This window comes from Fringilla coelebs (assembly GCF_963513975.1).
Source record: "Fringilla coelebs genome assembly, chromosome: 18".
NCBI lineage: Eukaryota > Metazoa > Chordata > Aves > Passeriformes > Fringillidae > Fringilla > Fringilla coelebs.
Window position 1 is genome coordinate 4,916,062 of NC_140044.1, and position 22,428 is coordinate 4,938,489.

A 22,428-nucleotide genomic window follows, 5' to 3' on the forward strand; every position below is an offset into this window, starting at 1 on the left:
GGGTGAGGGTGATGCCCGGCATCCGCGATCCCTCTCTGCCATCCCCGCTGCGAGCTGGGACAGGCGGGAAGGCCTCTCGGGACAGGTACCCTGGCGGTGCCTCGGGAGCTCTGAGCCCGGGGCACGGCCCTTGCCGGGCTCACGGTCCGTTTGACGGGCTGAGTCCGACCCGGCTCCGCTCTTCCCGGGGCATCAGACCACTTATTTTGAGGGGTTTGGAAAAGGACCGACCTCTTCCTAAAGGCTCCCCGTGCCCCCTCACCGCCCCGTCCAGGCACAGCTTGACTCCGGCTGAGTTCCAGAGGGGCCGGTGCGGCTCGACACGGCCCCGAGGGAGCCCTGACCCCTCCAGGTGAGGCTCCCCCGGGCCGGGACAGACTGCCCGGCGCCCCGGCCCCTCGTCCCTAATCCTGCTCCGGCTGATTTGTGAGTCCTGCGCGGGCCGGACGCGTGGGAGCGTCCTGCGCCGTCCCGGAGGGGGCTGTTAGCTCCCCCTCCCCCCACGGAAAAGCCAAGGGGGAAAAAAAATAAAAGACAAGTGGAGAGAGAAGGGCAGGAACGTTCCCGCTCCTGCTGCACCGGGCAGGGCAGCAAGGCTCACCCCGAGCGGGGAAACTTCGGTTACCTTTCCCCTCAGTGCACCGGGAGGCGACAATTGATGATGCCCCCTTTTCTTCCTCTGCTTCCTCCGGGCTGCAGCATCCTTCCCCGGGGCTCAGAGGTGTTTCACAGCCCGCTGCCCTCGGGGATGCCGGGCAGGGTGAGCCCCGACCTCCGAATCGAGCCGCGCCGGGCTTTGCCCTGGATGCCCGCCCCGCCGGCACCGGGACCCTCCGATCCTCCCCCCCCGAGCCACCCGGTGAAAAGGGAAAAAAAACCATCGCGTATTTCGGCCTTTCAGCCCCCACGGGTGGCATCGGGCTGCTCCCCGGCTCTGCTCCCAGCTCCCAAGGAAGGACAAACTGCCCGGGGGCACAGGGATCTCCCAGGAGCTGCTTCCCCTGCCTGTGTATGAGGGAGATGGACAGGAGGGGACCAACAGGGCCTGCATCTCCTGCATCCCCTGGTCCCCATCGCTGACACATTCCCAAATCCACATTCCCAGGTCTGTATCCCCCCATCCTACCCCCAGCCCCTTCCTGCCCACTCTCCAAGGGACTGCAGGTACCTCCTGCAGTCGAGGCCAGGCTGATCCCAAAGGCAGGGCTGTGATGGACACAGCCAGGGCTGGGCGAGATCCTGTCCAGCAAGAGGCTGTGGGCAAGGACTGAGCTGGCCCAGCTCAGCCAGGCAGGGACAGACTGGTTTTGTGCCTGGAAGCGTGAGGGGATGCAGAGAGCTGCGTCTCAAAAGGGTTAAATAAACAGCAGGGTCTGCCAAAAATATTTATCTCCTGTTATATGCATGTGGCTGTGGCTCTCAGCAAGGGGGGCTGTGATAGAGGTGGGGGAAAGTATTTGGTTTTTTCCCCCTCTTGCTTTGAGATCTTGTTTTCTTCCTTGGCCCACAAGGATTTCACCAGCATGGGAAATAAAAGGTGTCCTGCAGAGATGATGTTGCCTGCTGTCCCCTACAGATCCTTTATAGTGGGATGCTTCAATCTCAGCCATTCCTCCAGCCTCTCACAAGCCAAAAATGACAACACAAATCAGCCCTTTTCCTTCAATATTTAAAGGGTACAAAATGCCAACTGCAGCGCATGCCCCCCTGCATGTGCCTCCTAAAAGTGACCTTTGCTTGCATGATTTGGACCTAAATTGCTTAAAATTCATTTTCCTTCTGGGCAGATTGAACAGAAGCTCCAAGTTGCAGAGCAGTCAGGAAATCCTCAGGCTGACATGGCAGGCCCAGTGAGCACAGGAACACCCTGTGAGGGACAGACCACACCATTTTTTTGCAGATGGCCAAACTGGTCTCCATGTCTGTTGTATGCAGGGGACTCTGAGGGCTCTAACTTTGCCCCAAACCCAAAGGACAAGGATTTTACAGCCCAAGGAGGATACACAGGTCTAGGAGGGCTCAGACCTTGCAAGGGGTGAGGGTCTGGCCCCAGCTGGGAGGTTCTCCAGGACTTGTGTCACGGGAGGGAGCAGCAGGTGACTCAGGACCCAGCCATGTGGGCACGCTGGGGACGCCCTGGGTAAACGTTGGTGGGGTTGAGGGCACAGAAAGGCACCAGCCAGGCAAGGAGAGGCAAAAATCTTCTGTATTCTGTAATGGAAACTATTTCCCTGTGCAAACTCCAGCCTGGTGGGCTGATGCTGGGCATGCCAGCCCGGTCCTGGCAGATCTCTGATATCAAACCACTTCCAGAGCCTGCCCAGCCAGGCAGGGTGTTCACCGTGCTCCACGCTGCCATTATGGGCAGTAAATGGGGGAAGGAAAAAAAAAAAAAGGGCTATTTTGGTATATTAACCTCTTTGTGGCCAGGTGAAAGGTTAAATTCACATGATTCATTGGCGGCTGAGAGACAGCACTTTGTTGCTAGGATTTTGGGGAATGCGGAGGGCTCCAGAGAAGGAGTCTCGCTAATCTTTAAGGGAGGGAGCCAGGCTCCTGTCTGACGGCTGCAGGCCCAGCAGCTCTGTGTTTCATTTCAGACTGTCACTCTCCTATCTCTCAGCTCACTCCCAGCTCCAGCTTGCTGCCAGATCTTGGGAACTGTTAACTCAGACAAATTTATAGATGGAAAAAGAACAGTTAGCCATTGTTCCTGGGGTGGGGGAGGGAGGAAAGCGAGGAGCTTCGGCCACCAAAGTCATGATGTAACCTGGTTGTTGCTTGGTTGGGAGAAACGTGCAAAGGACCTTCCTCTTCCCATGCCAGGGAAGGAAATTGGGACCATTATGTTACTGCTAAATGTTGGGAGGTGTGATGCTGGTGCCCAAGTCGTTTGTACAGTATTTCCATAAAGTGGAATCTCCCAGCTGGACATCTCTGGGGTATGAGCTCATTTTCTTCATCTCAAGTCTCATGATACTGGGTGTTTTTCCTTAAAGCTTTGGGCTCTGGAGTAATGAGCTCTAATATCAACAGCAGTGTTCTCATAAACAGAGCCCCTCACTATGTGGGATGCTGGGAGGAAACTGGAAATGGGAACATGTCAAGGATTAAAAGAGAAAAATCCATCTGGCAAATAGGGAGACCCTCAGATTCGTTATTCCTTAAAGTGCAATGACTTTGAGGAAGCATTGCTGATTTCATCTACCTTGGAGAAAAGTGGCAGACTGAGAAGCTGTTGTCAGACTGGTGCTGTGGCCCTGATCTCTATCTGGATACACTTCCAACCAGCCTGCAGGGTGGAGAGACTTTAAATTTTCAATACAACATTAAACCCCAAACCTTGAAAATGAGACAGCACTCACCTTAAGGTTTGCTTTATAGATTTTAGATGGTGTGTGGCTCCTGGACATGGTCTCTTTTGGAGGTTTGCCTTCCCAAAGTTCCCAAAGAACACAGGTACAGATTTTGGTTGTGTTCACCCCCTACACAAGTGTCCCTGCAGCAAGGGGCACCTGTGTTACCTGGCTTTCTGGAGCCTTTGCCCATCTGGAATCATTCCTGGTTCTTTGAGCATTTTTGCTTGGAGGGAAGGATTGTGAAAGGTCTGGAGGCTGTCACCCACAGGTGAATCTACCTGGACACTTCTACTTGTAGCTCAGGACAGGAGTCTCTGCATCACTGTGGGATAAATCAGTGTGTTTTTTATAGCTGCCTTGAATCCTGATCTCCACTTTTTAAATCCTTTCACGTGTGTACAGAGTAGAAGGAAGCAAGAGATTTTTGATTTAAAATATAAATAGTGAGAAGTTATGCACTTAGTAAATCCAACCACTTGAGAATCTGGCTACAAAGAAGGTGGCTTCTTTCTTCCAAGATCTGAAGGTCTGCAGAAGCCTGTTGTTTTAATCAGGAGACTGCATGGATTTGATTCTGCAGGCCCAGAATACGGCACGGTCCCAAAACGTGGCTCTCCCTCATTTTACTTACTGGAGTTTTATTTAACTCTGCACTAACAGAATTTCACATCTTATAAAATTTCTGCTCTAAATAACCTAATCTACTAATGCTTGCTTTCTGCTTTATTTGGTATCTGTAACTTTCCCATTTCAGGCTTGGTGTGAAGCTCCTGACTCAAAAGCCCAGCATTATGCAGATGTGTATTCCTAAATACAGGTCTGAATGAACCCCTGGTGGAGTTGGTACTGGCGCCCTAGGGATGAATTTAGAATACTATCTGCATTATGGGCTACTTTTCATTTTACATCTCTCTCCTCATGTGTTTTGTGAGTCTAAACCAAATTTTCATGAGGGAGAAATGGCACTGTGGCTTCTCATAAGCAAGGTACTGAAAGGATGTGACGAATGAATGGTGTGGGCCTCTCTACCTGCTAGAACTAAATTTAATGTTCCCTGCATTGCTTTGCTGTGCTGTATTTGAATATCCCCGTGCCCATTATTCTTCCTGCCCTCACTCACTGCAGGCTGTGCTGTCCTTTCACAGCTTCTCTGCCACATCTGAACTGCCTGGCTTTGGGTCAGCAAATCTCTTCTACCTCATGGAACTTCCCTTCCCAGTCCCCTCTGCCTCTTTGGTTGCATCCCTGACCTCTCCCAGCCTCACTTTTCAGCTCCTCAGCAACCTCTCAGCCCTCACTGGCTGCATTTTTCATCTGCTTTGGCATGAAAACTTGGCTCCAATTAGTTGGAGAGGTGGTATGGAGAGGGAGAGGTGGAGAGCAGCTGGTTTGGCCAGAGTGGGAAGCAAAGCACCTCTTTGTCGCTCTGGGCTGCCCAAGAGATGCAGTGGCTTCCATGGTTGAAAGCTCTGCAATTGGGAAGTGAGAGATGAAAGCTTTTTATTGCTTTTGCAAGTAGAAAGTCAAGGCAGAACCTGGGCTTTGCACCATGAGAGTTTTAGTCCTGGAGCACAGCTGGTCCTGCCCAGCTGCTTTCTCCCAGCACAGTGGAAGCCCACCAGCGCTGTGGCCAGGGAGAACACAGCAAAAGGCCACTCACAATCTCCTGATGGCCCTTGAGATTTCACAGGAACAGCCTGAACAAAGCCATGTGTTACAAGAAACCCCTGGAATGGTTTTAAGAGAGCAGAGATATGCAGAAGCAGAAGTCCTGGCAAGCTTTCATTCAGTTCCCCATGGAAGGGAAGAAAATTATGAGCACGTATATCCCATCTGACTGTAGCCAGGCCAATCTCTAGGTAGAGTTTAACCATTGTCCAGCTCTTCCAAACCTTCAGCCTCACATCTGGTCAGCTGGTCCCTTCCTGCAGCCAAAAACTGGGGCTCTTCCTTTCAGGGGCCAGTGGCCAATCTGCATACAATGGGTGCTGGGGGTTGAAAGGGAGGTCACCATTGAAATCCTGGGTTTCCAGGAGTCGTTTGGCCAAACAGAATTTACAGACCAGGACAGTTATTGACAGAGCTGACAAAAGAGATGCTCCAGTGATTTACAGTCCAGGTGTGTTGTCAGAGCAATATATTTACCTGAGATCCCAAGAACTGTTAAAATTTAATCCCTGGAGACCTTCTCTGCAGCCCCTCGAAGGGTCACGCCTCCAGGACCATTTGAAGTCACCACGCAAATAGCCAAAACTTCAGGAATTTCCAGGGGAAACAAGAGCAGATACAGTGATTTAAAATGGTTTTAATGGGTATAAAATTGGAGAGGTGAGCTGATATGGGATGCCCTTTCCCTTAACCCAAATGTACAATTCTCCACAATAAAACTCTTTGAATATATACACATTAGTCAGGATTATCTCTGAATGTCTAGCAGGCTAAGAGTATGGATCCTGGAGATGTCAGCAGGAGGATTCATTAGAGGAGATGGCAAGTGCTTGGAAATGGGAAATGTATTCTCTTATAAACACAGTCTGCACTGGGGCTGACCTTAAGACTGAACAGAATTGGCTGGAGAGATGGAGAAGGCAGGGAAGGAAAACAAAGTTCATGCAAAGTTGTCTGAATTGTTTTGCAACAAAACTACCTTACTGAGGTTCCTGTAACTTCTCTTTGTGTTCCAAATTAGGGGAACTCTTACCATCAGAGCTGAGACTGCTGAAAAGGTGGTGTCAAAGCAGCCCAGGCTTATTCTTTCCTGGTGTGACAGATTTTGTAGGGTTTGGGGGTACCTGATGTGACTTCTGGAGGGATCCTCCCTCTGCTGATGTGATGGAGCTTCCACAAGGTCAAAGCACTCCACACTTCTTGTCCCACACACCAGGTAACTTGTTATTGTCTCTTAGCTCTTACTTTCCATTTCAGCTCTTGGATATCAAAGTTCATGTGTTTGAGGGAGTTCTTGTACTCAAAGCAAAAGATGCTGAATTCAAAGCTGCTTGGGCTGGTTTCCCCTTTATTGCTGCCTCTCCTTGCTCCCTCATTTGCCTACTGAGCAAAATGAGGGCAGCTAGCACGGAGTATGAAAGGAACTCAGCGAGCCAACGTTGACTCCTACCTCATATCTATTAGCTGTAAATTACTTTAACATGAGTGACATCACACTTGACTCTTGGTAAAACAGTGTTAAGTTAGTGGGTAATAAAACAGCTTGACACTAATGATGGGTTCTGTGTGATAAATTACTGTCAGTGATCAGATAAGGGTTCTTGAGACTAACCTTGAACTAAATCTATTTTGTTGCTACATCTTGTGTGCAGTGTTCCCCTTCTCACTGCGGGGATTAAGGGCTCAGAGCCCAATCCTGTGCTCTGCTGAAGGGGCAGCTTGTGTGCAGGAGCATTTCCAGAAGCTGCTTCCAAGCATCAGGCTGCTCCCACGAGTGGAGCAGGGAGGGTTTGGCCTCAACCTTGAGAGCAGCATCCAGCTCCATGGGCCTCATGGTCACTGAGATGCTGGAACAGTTTCCAACAGTGACTTCAGTATTCAAATCTCTGCTATTTTTAATTAAAAAAAAAAAAAGCAAAACAACAAAAAAAAAAAACATTACACAACTAAGGGGTGGGTCCTGAAAGTTTCATTATTTTGGGAGTTTCATGTGATGGATTTCATGATGGAATATGTTTTTGACCTATTCATTAGGTCTGTCCTGCAAACCGTGGATGTAGATGACCTCAGTGAGAATGGAGAATGCTCAGCAGCTGGCTGGATCAAGTCCTCATTCAAAGAAGTTGTTTTACTTGCAAAACTTTGGGACAAAGCTTTATACCCAAGAACTGGGAGCTGGCCAAAGTCAATGTAAAGCATGGGATTTTGAATATATTTTTGCATGTATTTTCTTTGGACTCTAACCAGGGTGCTGCTTAGAAAAGGCTTCCCAAATTGTTTTACATTGTTATTGTTATTTGAGGCTCTGTTTTCATTTATCATTCAGGTAAGATGCCTGGGAGGTGTTTTTTTACACTACTTCTTGTGTAAACCATTGTATTAAAACGTTTGCCATCATTCATTTTCATGATTTTCATGGATAATCACTGTTGTCCTGGCCTGTTTATTGCCTGGAATAATCCTGGAATACTTGTGTGTTAGAAATGGCTGCAACAAAGGGAAGTTTTCACTGTGCACATCCAGATTCCTCATTCATCTGTGGTTATGACAGAGCTTATATTAAGACACAGTGGTTTCAATGCTAGTTGTAATTAATTTTGGAGAGGAGAATGCTTGAGAGGGTGGCTCCAGTGCAGGAGAGAGGAGTGTGGGGAGAATGGCTGGATCTGTCTGGCTCTTCCAAGGAACAGGCTGAAGCAGGGACACACAGCAGGGGTTAACTGCTCCTGCTCTCAGTTCTGTGCTAAAACACAACATTTTTATTGGTGAGAGCCCTGAGACACCATTTAGGTCAAATTATTAATTAATCCCTGTATCAATCTATGGGCAATGGTTGGTTCTGCACAGAGGGGGATCTCAAGGATGGAGATGAGGGCTGGGCTCTGTCTGTGCCCCTGATCCCTGCTCTATTATCTATAATAGAGCAAAATCTATTCTGTTCCCTGCACTTCTCCCATTGAATCCCATTTTTCTCAGAATTTTCTTGGCTGTTCAGTTCCATTTGAAAGGAGGGGGCCTTTTTCTGCATGATTCAATGCAAAAATAATTTCTCTTGGCTTTTTGTTTGTTCATTTGTGTTCCTTCCTATCCTCTATCTTGATTCCCTCTGGAAAAAGAAAAAAAAAGGTAAGGAAAGAGAAGGAAAGTAGCACTTCTGCTTGGAACAAAAGGGAGGAGCCTGTGTGGGAGATGTCAGATGGAGGAGAAAATCCCTGGACTTTTTCCAGAAACCTCCATCCACTTGAGTTGTGGATACAACCAGTTTATCAAAACACCCTCTGGTGCATGGCTGTGAGGGAGTGGAGATGTCCCTTCACCAGGAGAGGTTTTTAAACGGGTTTATACGGCAGAGGTGAGGTTCTCATCTCTGTCACAGCCCCCTATGCAAAGCAGAAAGGTGCAAGGGGAGGCAGAGAGCAGCTGGCACAGTGGAGCTGGGAGGAGATTTGGGCGTGGTGGCACTGGTGACACTGGGCACGCTGGCACTGCCACTGTTTGCTGACCCTCTGTGGAGGTGCAGCCCTGCTCCCTCCTGATGTCCCTCACAAAACTGCCCACTCCAAAACTCCCCCATGCCCGAGCCCTCATGTCCCTGCTCTCCCTGCTCTCCCCTCTGCCTCCCAGCCAGCTGCTGGCCCCAGGGAGAGCCCCAGAGCTCCCTTGGTCTCTGACAATTTGCCCCCATCAGCGCTGAGGAGCACCTGCAGCATCCTCCCTGCACTCAGGGCTGAGCCAGGCTCCTGCAGGGAGGGCTTGGGGGGCACTGGGGACATGAAATCCTCACTGGGGGCAGCTCTGCTCCCCAGACTGACCTGGGAGGGGGTGGGAGGCATGCCAGCAACATTTGGGCAAGATCTGCAGGTGTAGCCAGAGCTGAGGAATTCCTCCTTTCTTCCATTCCGCCCTTTGATTTACTGAGCACGACTGGGGGCACAGATTTTACATCCCTGCTTCTGACAGAGCAGCCCATGAATGTGCCACACACATGCTCACAAACGTGTCTGGGCTTAAGTGCTTTTGTCTTCAACATTTTCCATTTTTTTCCCCCCCTTCTTTCCCTTCTCTTCCCTCCCTTCCCAGACATAACAGCCCAACCAACCAGAGACACTGTGACTACCATGATGTAGGAAAGAAACAATCCCTGGATGGAGCAGCAGGCTCCAAACTGCTTTTCCAGCAGATGCACGAGCAGGAAATGCAGTCTCATGTCCAATTTCTCATACCTTATCCATGACTGCTGCACTCACAGAACACGTGCAGCCCAGCCATCCGTGGTGCAGAACAGTTTTGGTGTGAGCCTTTCCCTTCTGCTCCAAACCTGGCACTTTTTCTGGGAGGGAAGAGGGTTTTGGAGAGGTGCTGATTTGGCTGGGATGGGAAATTCCCCTGGGCTTAGGTAAAACAGCCCAGGCACCGGGAATGGAGCCGTGCCCACGTTTGCTTTGCTAATTAAGCTTAGCCTGGGCTCAGAGGGACTTGTTTTGGAGGGGTAAGTGAGATGAGATGGAGCAGAGCCCAAACGCTCTTGCTGCTCTGTGGAGCTGCCTCTGGGGCTCAGGGAGGTATTTGTCTTATCCTGTTGGACCTGGGTCTGGTCTCTCCTTCCCCAGAAGCACCCTGAGTCCATCAAGCAGCGAAAACACTTGATGTCACAATTCCCAAGGCACAGGCAGGACCTCCTGCCCCAGACAGCCCAAGCTCTCCCCAGCCAGCCTTATCCTAAAGACAGAGCAAGGAGCAGAGGCCAGAGTTCCACAGCAGCAGTGCACTCCAATATTCCTGGATTGGTGCAAGGAAAATGTTTTCTATCCCCATCTCCTGCACGACAGCAGCTTCAGGTCAGGTACCCAGACTGCATCCTACACAAACTGTTCCCCTGCTTTGCAAGGGGAGCTTTTCAAAGAGCAGTAAAAATATTTTGGTTTGTTGGGGACTCTGATGTGGTCTGGACAGAGCAGCATGAGGCAGCACCCTAAGAAACAAACTGGGACCAATTTCCATGCTGGAATATTGGTGTAAAACACCTTTTAGTTTGACTCTGTGTCTCCTTGACCTCTCCAACACCCAGCTTCAGCAAAAATCTTTTCATCATCTAATATTTTTTTCCTTATTGCACTGTGCCATAGAAAAAAAGGATTGAGTGACTAGTCCAATCCAAATGAAATTCCTCTGGCAACAAGAGCAGGAGAGCAAGGATTGTGCCCTGAAACACAGCGCTGTGCAAGGCTGCAGTAATAAAATCATTGAGAACTGTGGGAAAGATGAGTTCAAAGTTTTAGAGAAATCCCACCTGGGTGTGTTTGTGGAACACCTATTTATGCATGTCAGCACCACTTGCACAAGATAAAAATAGCAAATCTCAGCCCTGACCACTGTTTTAAAACCTTATTTCTGCAGTTTAACCCACACAGTGAAGTTTTTTTTTCTGAGTAGAGTTCACTGGTGCTTTAAAAAGGTGCCCACAAATTTAATAACTATCATGACAGAGTTTCTACATTCTTGCCTAGATTCCAGGGCTTTCCTCTAAGCTGGCTGGCCATACTGTAAAAGTTGGTCATAAATATCTGTCTTTGGTATAATAAAAGCAATGTTTATATTCTTGACAGAATGCATTTGTGAACTTACAGTCATTAGAGATGTAAACTGAAGGCAAGAAGATAACCTCTCTCCCAAATGTTCTATTTATTTCTGTAAAGTAATTTGTATGATTTATCTTATGGACTAAGGTTTATGGCTCACTTTGAACTCCAGGTTCTTAACTCAGCAATTGCCTGTTTGGGCTGAAGCGTATAAGTGATGGCATGACCCAAAGTGCTAGATGAAAGGGAAAAGACAAAAACAAGGCAGGCTTCTGGGATTTTAACCATCATTTCTATATTCCATTGGCATCTCTGGGTTAAATATTTTCCTTTGGAGGCCAATATGATCATCCCATCTGTGTGCCATATCTCCTAGTGACAGGGCAGAGCACGGGCACCTCCAACAGGCCATGCCAGGACTGGGGTGCCAGAGGGTCAAACCTGGCTTCAGTCAGAGCTCCCAGTTTACAAACACCCATAAGCATTAAGGCAGCATCTATTTCATGATTCATAAAAGAAGAATTTGGTGTAGCCTCGTGTCCTGCTGCTGTGCTGGACTGGAAAGCCCATGGTTTTTAAAGCCCACAGTTTTTAAAGCCCACAGTTTTTAAACAGGCTCCTAATTCTTCTTTGCAGGAGATAATATTTAATACTGCATAGACACAATCTTCCTGACTTTGCAAAGTCTGAAATGAATCTCTGAGAGCTGTGACCTGCCCCATTCATCCAACACCAGCCAGAGAAAGCTGTTGATGCAGCAGGAAAGCTCCTACAAGGCTCAGGTTTGGGGCAGGGGCTCCAGAGCAGGGCTGGGGGGTCTGCAAAGCTCAGCACAGAGCAGTGCTGGAAAGGGGGGGGTGACCCCAAGCTTCTGTTTGGTTTTGTGGTTTTAGCACCATTTTTAAAGTAATGTCTCATTCTGACACCTTGTGAGAAGGCAGTGGATGTGCTGTGCTAAAATGTTTAAGGTTGGTTTAGCTGTCCCCACCCCCGAGTGTCTTTCTGTAGACAGGGGTGACATCCTCGGGGAGAATTGCTGGAGGCAGTGAAGGACCTACCTGTTCCCACCATGCTGTGGGTGCTGAGTGCAGTTCCTGGGGAAATGTTTGTTTTCTTTCAGCCCAAATTTTAATTTTAGCAGATTCCTGATAGAAGGATGTAATTAAACACAGCTCGTTTCTCAGCATCTCCACCAGTGCCATCAGAAGGGATGAAGCAATTTCTCCATCACTTAGCCTGGCAAAAATGTAAGAGACTCAAGTGTATATCATGAAATTTATCTTTTTTGAATAAGTGAGAAAATCTGGAGTAAGAGGAAAATTATCATTCCCAGACCTGGCTGGAAGGTGGAGTTTATATTCTGTAGGAAACTTGGATTATTCAAACCATTTTTCATTCCAAATCAGTGTCAAAAAGTCACCTCTCCTCCAAGAACAGCTCATAAACTGGAAATTTTGAACATTTTCCATTGAGAAACATCTGAACAGGTCAATAATGGAATAATATATATCATATATAGATATGAGATATAGATATGAAATATATACCAAAATAAAACCACGAAAGTCAAACGATTCATTTTGTTGCATTCCTCCTGCCTGTTCTCAGAGCAGTGGGGTATCTTCATGTTTTCAAGATGACTAAAAACAAAAGCAGCTGACTTTAGGCAGATTATTGTGCTTTGAAAAACAGTCATGTGAATTTTCAGTTGTTCTGGGCAGCTCTAACAAAGGAGAGTGAGATGGCTTTGAGAGCTGTGGGTAAATTTAGGAGATTTTTATAAAAGGTGCTGGCTCAGCATGCATGGAAAGTGTTCAGCCACCAAACACAACCAGGGTGCAGGAACAGCCCCATCCTCTCCACAACTCTGCCATAATTTTGTTTAACACCAGCACTTGTGGTTTTTCTCTGGTGGCACTGGAATGTAATTCCAGTTGGGAGCTGTCAGGGTGCCTGCAGAAATCTCTCCTGATTGTTGCAAGATTTGGCCCCTGGCTTTCACCAGATTAACAGGAAAAGATGCTCTTTGTACCAGATAGGCAGCAAGGCTGGAACTTACTGAGGCCATTTAATCTCCTAATTGTTCTCTTATGAATTACCTGCCCTGCTGGGCACTTGTGCTGTCTGACCCAGCTGAATGTGATTCCTGAGAGTGAAGAAGGGCTGTGTGCTAAGTGCTGCCTATATTTTGGTGCATTTAGTTATCAATATGTGGAATTCTGTCCAGTCCTGGACATGAAAAATCCGTATCTTATCTGGCCTCTGCCAGGTCAACATTACTCACAATTCAGACACCATTTACTCTGCAGGGCTGAGACCTGTGTGATGCCTGGCTCTGACCAGTACTATTATTCACTTACTCTTGAGAACACTGTAATTAATCAGAAATACATGTTAACACCCTGTCTTCTCTCCCCTGCCTCCACCAAAAGTCCCCACCAGCCACCCAGCTTCTGAAAACCAGGATTAAACCCTTAGTGAAGTTAATGGGGAAAAGCTCAGCAGGAATTCATCACGCTGGGGGTCAGCCTTCTGCTTTTTCTTGTCTCCTAGGTAGGCAGAAAGCCTGGAAAATGGGAGCAGGGTTAGGAGCTACCAGCTGCCTGTGTCTGGTGTTTGCTGTGCTGGATGTGGCCAGTGCCTGCTGTGCAGAAGTGAAACAGAAACTTCTCTGGAGTTGGGCTGATTGGAGGCAGAGTTTGATACTGAAGCTGATGTTGTGTCAATGGATTATTATATAGTACAATAAAAGTTGGGAAGGGAAGGTGGTAACACACAGTTCTTTGCAGATGTAAAAATCACCCCCCTTTTTTTTTTTTGTGATAGACGTAATCCACTGATATCAAAAATCATACTTCAGAATTTTCCAGCTGTTGTAGCACCCCAGATGTTTCTCAGTGATTAATAGGGCTGACAAAAGGTCACCTGCAGGCCCCCCAGGGGCTCCTGGCTCAAGGACACCCATCCCTGCCCCAGGGATTGCCTCCCACCCAATTTCTTCAGCTCTAGCAGGGAAACCAAGCCAAAGCAGGGGGTGGCTGAGGTGCTCCCCCCTCAGGAACACAAACTGTCCTGCCCACATTCCTCTGAGCACATGCATTTAACCTGAAACATGGAAAATAAGAGGCAAGACCTGGCCCCAGCAGCCGGTTGTTGGGAGCTGGTGCAGGCAGGAGCAGAGTGTACAATGGACCATCTGTTTCCCTCTGTTTTTATTCCCAGATTGGATCAGCTGGGCTAAAGGAAAAATAGGGGGAGATGGAGCCCCAGCACAGCAGCTCTGACAAGGGGCACGGGCACTAGGGAAGGTGCAGGACTGAAACAGCCTCTTCCAGAGGCAAGTGGAATGGAGACAGTTCACCAGAACCCAGGAAAAATGAGAAATCCTCCAAAACACTGAGTGTTGCATTCATTTTAGACAGCTGCTTTACCCCAGCTCTGGATGTTACTGAGTTTTCTGTAAACCCCAGGCTGCTTCTCAGAGATGAAATTGTGCCCAGTTGTCCCAAAATGTCTCTGAGCAGGGCTGCAGAAGGGCTCTATCTGTCCCAACCCAGCAGGCTGTGGCTTGGTGCTCCACATGGGAATAATTTCTTCAGTGTCAGGGAAACCACTGGTGGCCTTGATGTTAAGCACAGGATTAAATGCTTTGTTCTCTTAAGCCTTGAATATATAAATAGTCGCAGGTTGCAAGGTGCGGGAGAATAAAAACGGGCAGGATTCAGAGCCTTCCACAGGGTTATCCTGTGCACCAGCAAAACTTCACTCTCTGCTGGGTCAGGCATGAAAACTGACACAATTCTGGCTGGAAAAGCACCTTTTTTTGGGTGGGGCAGCTCCTTGCCGTCGCTCAGTGTACATTGGCTCCGTGTCAGAGCTGTAAGGATGTGGGAGCTGGGCACCGACCGCGACTGAGCTGCCCGGAGCTCTCGTTCCCCGCCAGAGCCGCTGGGTGGTCACCCAGGGGTGACCCCGGGCCATCCCCACGGGTGTCCCTCCCCAGGCGCTGATAAGGGCAGCGATCGCTGTTTTCTCTCTTCGGGGCTGACCCGCGGCTGACCCTGCTCTTGACAGGTCACGCTGCGGAGCTGGCGCTGCGGGGACAGCGGCACAGGGACAGGCGGGCTGTGCCAGCCCGGGGATGTCCCTCGGGGGGACAGCGGCACAGGGACAGGCGGGCTGTGCCAGCCCGGGGATGCTCCTCGCAGGGACACCGGCACAGGGACAGGCGGGCTGTGCCAGCCCGGGGATGCTCCTCGCAGGGACAGCGACACAGGGACGGGCGGGCTGTGCCAGCCCGGGGATGCTCCTCGGGGGACAGCGGCACAGGGACAGGCGGGCTGTGCCAGCCCGGGGATGCTCCTGGCGGGGACAGCGGCACAGGGACAGGCGGGCTGTGCCAGCCCGGGGATGCTCCTCGGGGCTCTCTGCGCGCTCCCTGCGCTGCGCCTGGGGAGGGCTTGGGAAGCTGCGGCTGCTGCTCCTGAGGTGTTTGCTGGGTCCTCAGGAGGAACTGAGAATCTGACTCCGTGTTCTTGGAAGGCTAATTTATTATTTTATGGTAATATCATATCATATCATCATATCATGTTATATTGTATAATATACCATAGTATACCATAGCATACCATAGTATACCATAATACACCATAATACAATATAATATAATATAATATAATATAATATAATATAATATAATATAATATAATATAATATAATATAATATAATATAATATAATATAATATAATATAATATAATATAATATAATATAATATAATATAATATAATATAATATAATATAATATAATATAATATAATATAATATAATATAATATAATATAATATAATATAATATAATATAATATAATATAATATAATATAATATAATATAATATAATATAATATAATATAACATAACATAAACATAACATAAACATAACATAAACATAACATAAACATAACATAAACATAACATAAACATAACATAATATTACATTACATTATATTATATATAATATTACTTGTTATATTATATTATATTACATTACATTACATTATTCCATTAAATTATATTCTATCGTATCATATAATATTATATTATTCTACTATTCTATTCTACTATTCTACTATTCTATTATATTCTATTATATTATTATATCCTATTCTATTCTATTTTATTCTATTATTCTAGTCTATCATATTCTAGTCTATCATATTCTATTCTATATCATATCATATCATATCATATCATATCATATCATATCATATCATATCATATTATATTTTACTAAAACTGCACTAAAGAATAGAGAAAGGATACTCACAGAAGGCTTAACAAGAATGAGAATGAAAACTCGTGACTGACTCCTCAGAGTCCAGCACAGCCGGACCATGATTGGTCATTAAGTAAAAACAATTCACATGTTGGATAAACAAACTCCCGACCACATTCTAAAGCAGCAAGACAGAGAGTAGTGAATCAGTCAATTATTATTTTCCTTTTTCTCTGAGGCTCCTCAGCTTCTCAGGAGAAGCAATCCTGGTGAAAGGATTTTTCCAGAAAATATGACAGTGACACTTCCCCATCCTCTGTGCATGTTCCTGGCATCCTGCAGCCTCGCCCAAGCGTTCAGCCCTCTTTGAGGGGTGTTTTAAGCGAAAAAACCCCACTGGTTCACAACATCCTGGCAGAACCCACTAACTGTGGGTCTCAGTGGACATCTGGCTGCACTCAGAGGGAAAGGCTGGGGGAGAGCCAGCCTGGGGGGCACAAGGCTGGACCCTACAGCAAATTCCTGCCCAAGCTGGAGGCAGGACCCCCAGTGCTGTAGAAGAGCCCCAACAGCTCCCCTGGGATGGTGGAGAAGGGGCCCTCACTCTGCCTCAGCCCCATGAACCCTGCCTCGGGACCTCCCCCTGCTCAACACCTTGGAGTCCCTGAAACAGCAGAGCTCGCCATTTCAAGCTCTTCTTGGCAGCCACCAGGTATAAAAAGATGATAACAAATAAAAGCTGAGATAATTGCACAATCACACAACTCTAGGAGTAGTGGAAAAGGAAAAAAAAAAGAGAAACACTTGTTGCAAGATTTCGGGTTTTATCATCAGAGCTGGAATCGTTATCATTAAAAGCAAATATTGCAGAGCAGAAATATCTCTGTTATAAAGTCAGATGGGAATTTTGCCCTAAAAATACCTGGCATTTCTCTGAGCTGTGCCATGGGACAACCTCTGGACCTGAGCTGTAAATGTGTGAGGTGTCTTATAAACAAATAATATCAATATCTCCTTTGTGGTATTTATAACCTGCATAACACAACAGAAATGAAAGCCTTTGCAAAAAAGGGTAAGGAAGCTAAAAGAGATTATAAAATGTGCAGAAGAACTCACTGGCAGAGATGTGAGTGAATACAGAGTGTTTTATCACTAATATCGTGCCTCTTAGAGGCACAGACTATTTAAATATGTATTTTGAATGCAGCTAAGAAATATAAAAGCGACATAGCAAACTGATTTTAAATAAACAAGTAATAATAAATAGCTTGAATATATCAACAATGAGAGCACAACAAAAGGCTCATATAAATGAAGGTATTGATGGCAGAAATGCATTTTGCACAATGGTAAATATAATAGAAATGCTAACACTTATTAGTAGCATAGAAAGATTTGCAGGAATACTGTTGGGGGACCAGGAGGTTACTCATTTCAGAGCTTTTGACTGTCAAACTCCTTCAGAAAAATTACACACTTCATTTCAGCTCCTGAAAATTACATACACTTTTTTTTTCATTAAAAATAATCTCATTCAGGTTTTCAGAAATGCTTTTTTGTCTTGTAAGTGCTTCAAGCAAACTTTCATAAATAATCCCTCGTTTTGGCTTGTGTTGTTCTGATAAATCACTGAAACAACACTCTAAATTATTAGACTCAGTTGACTCAAGGAGTTAAACACTTAGAATTGAGATAAGAACCAAAAAGTCACCAAAGGCAACTTTGAGTCCAGGAGTAAAACCAAGGGAAATGTGTAAAGGGAGTGTGGTGTTAATGGAAACACCACTTGAAATATTTACCTAGTCACTTACAGCATTTTCCCTATAGTTTTTTTTGCATGTCCAGACAAACACCAGCCTCTCTGGCTGACGACCTTTTCCAGAGCTTATCTCCTCCAGCAACCCCGTGTCCTTGGATCTGTGCTCCTGCTGCCTTTGGACCCCTGTGCACACTCCTGGCTGTGCTGTGGGAGGGCAGGGGACTGTCCTGCCTCTGCCAGGACTGCGTCCATGGCCACCCCAGCCCAGGGAGCCGCAGCCCCTGCAGCTGGGATGATGGGGGCAGCTGGGCAGGGCACCATGGAGTGATCTGGGCTCTGCCTGCTCCCTGCTCCCCTCCATCCCTGGGCTGTCTCTGCAGGGAGGAGCAGCTGTGTCAGGCAGCTGCTGGCAGCGTGGCTGCTGCTCTGCTGCTGAGCCACCCCATGTGAGCTCCAGGCGGGTGCTCAGCCCTGGGTTTTGCCTGATGAGTGGTTTCTCCCAGCCATATCCTTTCATGACCCCATTTCCAAGGCTTTCCCCTCACCCAGGAACATGTGCATCCCTGCTTGGGGCTGGGGAGAAACCCCCTGCCTTATTTGAACCAGATCGAGAGGGTGTGAGCGGATTAGGGGAGGATGTAAAGGGGCTCTGCCCGTGCTGCAGCTGCCCTTCATATGGGACCTGATGGAAAATGCGAGAGCTGCTGTCTGTTCCTGCTTTGACCCATCCCAAAACCAGTTCAGCTGGAGGCACCCATGGGAACCCCACAGCCCACAGGGTGGTAGGTGCCCATCATACCCTCTGCACTGCTCTGCACCCAAGAAAACTGAACTTAACATCATTTCCTGGCATCTGGGAAGCTTGAACCCATATCTATTCCTGCCCTCTGCTTTTTATTAATTAGTTCCCAGCATCAAAATACATGTTCAGAACTTTCCAAACACTTTATTTATCCAAAGGATCATGCAGGAATAATCAATCCCCTGAGCATCTGGTTTCTTTTGATTTCTTTTTGGTGTTTCCACCCCCGCTCTAATCTGGAAACCTGCTGGGGAGCCAGCAGGAGACGTGTATGATACTGAGCAATTTCATTTATGGGGCTTCTTTAGTAAAAGCTCTCCCAAATGCATCCTGCTGGTAGAGGCCAAGCAAGGAGAGAAAGAGAAGGGAAGGAGGCTGGGCAGGGAAGAGATGTTCATCTGAGATGGTGTGTTGAGAACAGGCATGGACATAGAGGAGAAATTGTGGACATAAAATGTAGCTGAGGACAGGGGTTGTGCACAGGCAAGGAGAAGCTGAAAGGTGAGCACTGGGAGGCAGGCAGAAGAGGCTGAGAAGAACAAAGGCACAAGAGTGGGGAGGAAATTACTGAGTGACAACAGGGTTTTCCATTACAACCCTGGTGCACACAGTGTGGGGTGAAATGATACTTAAAGCTTTGGAGACTCCATGGATGGGGCAGGTCTTTGGTTCACAGCAAACGTGGCTGCTCGTGCTGGGTGAGCTCATGCCATTTTTCTGCCAAAGTTGTACAAAACCAGCTCTATTATGATGACAGCACCTTCTCCAAATTTAGCTGATTTTACTTCAAAAAGGGATTAGGATAAGCCAGGAAAATGCCATCATGAATATGGAATGAGCATCCATACAGAGCATTTGTCATTTCAGATGATGTAAACATCAGAAGTTATGTTGGTATGGTGTTAAAGAAAATTCCCTTTTTGGGATGTGGTCTTTCCACCTTGGGGAGATGGAAATGCTTCTTAAAATCTTGTCCCAGCTGAGCCTCTGGGTACCTGACCCAGTGTCACCCCAGACAGCGGAGCTGCTGCACATCCAGCCCTGCTCCAACACGTCATCCTGCCTCATCCTGTCACATCCATTGACTGTACTTGGGCAGGATCCATCAGCCCAACGCATTTGAAGGTTAAAAAGCAAAAGTCCCACCCACTCTCTTCAGCTCAAGGGCTTTCACCCCATTTTCTTGGAAGGTCGATCTTGGTGAAATGACTCCCATTCAGCCATAAAATAAATACGTGTGTAAATCGCCGGGGCACACTTCAGACTTTGACCCGCGGAGCCGCGGAGCCCGCACCGGTGTTTTCACAAGCTCACGACTGAGCTCTAGCCCTTTGTAAACTTTTACTGGATTGCCTTGGACGTGGCAGGAGCAAACAGTCTGCCTCAGCAATCGCAAACACGCGGGGAGGCTGCGGCGGCCGGGGAGCCGTGCATGGCACCGCCAGACACGGGGCCGGTGACTCACGGCCTCCCCGGGCCATAAACCCCCGGGGGCTGGTAGGAATTGCATCCTGGCGGGGCTGGGACCGGGACTGCTTCGGAGCAGCTCCACCGAGAGGGCATCTGGGCCGTGCTGCTGCTCCCCGAGCCGCCTCATTGACCGCTTAAATCCTCTGCAGATCAAAGCCGGGCTGAGAGTTTCTTCCTAATGCTGCTTGAACTACACTGACCTTTTCCTCTGGAACCTCTGTTAACTCCTGCCCATTACTCATTGTAAACAAAAGGGAGATCCAAAGGGTTTCCAACGGCCGAGATGGATGGGAAATGTTAGGAAGCTGGTGAAGGATGCTCAGGCAGATGACATGATTTAGGGAAAGGAAGGAATTCAGACCCACACGGGCTGGCAGCCCCACTCTTCATTGTGGCACCTTTAACTGTGTCCATGTCTCATGCAGAAATGGCTTAGAAACTGTGAGGAGTTAGAATGCTGGAGCGGCTCAAATGCAGACTTTATAACTCAGTCGTGGGTCAGACTGGAAGGCGATCCCCAGCCCTGCTGAGCACATGCCAGTGCCCATGGCATGGTTTGCAGCTCTAGCTGACAAAATCATGCCATCAAGTGGGAGGGACCTTGAACTCTGGAGCAGCTCTGCTTGGAGCTTTGAACTTTGTGGCTTGTCTCTGCCTCCAACGCAAATGCTGTGCTGCCATATGGATACTTGGCACTGTGGTTTATCCTCTCCTTTCATATCTTATCCTCTTTGGGAAGTCCTCTGGTAATACCTCACGTGCTCTTTGCATTGGGAAGACCATGTGTACAGGCTTGCAACAACATGAAACCCCATCATGGTCCATTACTAGTGTTGCAAAGATGTCTTTTTTCACATAATGCATCAGAAATATCTGCTTAAACTTCAAGGAAGTTTCTGCACGGGCTGTAGAGGGGAGGAACAGCAATACACTCAACTTCCCACATGAGTCCATGTCACCCTGCAGCATGGAGGTGACAGCTGCTGATGGACAGCAGCCACAGCCAGCCCTGGACTGGACTCAGATTCTCCTGAGACCTTCCTGGTGGTGAGAAAAGTGCTGGTAATGGACAGCGAGATGGGTTTTGTGTACTATGGCTTCTCAGGTTCACATTCAGGAATGTGACTTATCTGACAGTTCAGATCAATTCTTCACCCTCTCCACTAAGCTGATGTCGAGCTAAGCCTGGCAGGCTGGGCTCCTGCCTGCAGTCAAAATCTTGATGAGGAGGACTGGGGGTGCCCTCCTGGAGCAAGCATCCTTCTCCTGGCCACCTCCAGCATCCCTGCTTCCCGGGTTGGATTTAAGCAGGCCTTTCCCTGGCCATAACTCCCACCCTGTGCTCGGCCGAGCCCTTTTTCTGCCCTCTCCTGGAACGGCCGATGGCGAGCGATAGCGCGGAGCCGCTCCCGCCGCTGTCACTGTCACCAGAGAGTGGCGCTGGCCAGGCGGCTGCCCCGTGCCCGGGCTCGCTGCCTCCACCGGGCCTCTCTGGACAAAGATCAATTAATCTCTGACTTTTCCCCATTCCCTCCCTATTGCATCCTGGCCCTTGGCCCAGGAATTTCCCCCTGGCTGCCCATGGAGTCTGCTGGAAACCCTCAGGAAAGCGCTTTTGAAACATCTCGGCCTGGGCAACCTCAGGGCTGTGGGGGTTTTTGGCATTGATGCCTGGGGATTTACATCATTTGGGAGCCACAGTTCCTGGGCCGGAACAGAGGGAAGGAGAGGATTCTCTGTGTGAGGCTGGGTGGTTTGGTAACTCCTTCCTGTTGTGTCTCTTTTAATGGAGCTACATGCATGGGATAGGGAAGGAGAGGGGGAATGACCGTCCCACCGTGCTGCCCTGAAATGAGGGGGTTTGAGATCATTCAGCGCTGCAACTGCCCCTGTGAGCTCCTGCAGTGTCATCCATGGGGGAAACTAAAATTGCTGCTGCAGTTTCACCAAGTCAGGAGCGAGACTGATAAAACTCATGAACACAAAATGCAAGAGCTCTGTTTTGCTTTGGGAAGCCCGAGTTTTGCAGGGAACAAGGAGAGCTCAGCTTTCTCCCGAGGATTTGGGGGTGTGTCTGTCGGGCACAGAGTGACCTCTGCTGTCCTTTCCCCCGGCAGACCCCAGCCCGGCTAATGGGCACGCATTTTATGGGAATAGGAGCTGGGATGGTGGCCGGTCAGCGCGGGATGAATGGCTCCGGTGCCGCACGCTCGCCCCGGCCATTCTGTAGTGCCATCTTCAGGCAAAGCCTCACCACTGCCGAGACCGAAGAGCCGAGCGTGGCACCAGCCCGGCAGCGCCTGCCTCCCTCTGCCCTGCCCTCGGGAAGGGCTTTGGGGTCCGCACAGGGCAGTGGTCAAGGTCAGCAGGGACTTTCCGAGGACTTGGTGATGGGCATAATGTCTCTCGCTTGAGATTAGATGAGAAGTTTTTCCAGGAGCCGGAGCCCCCAGCGAGCTGGAAGCTGGGGTAATGAAAGTATTAATTCTGAATAAGGGACTCAGCAGCAAAAGCTGC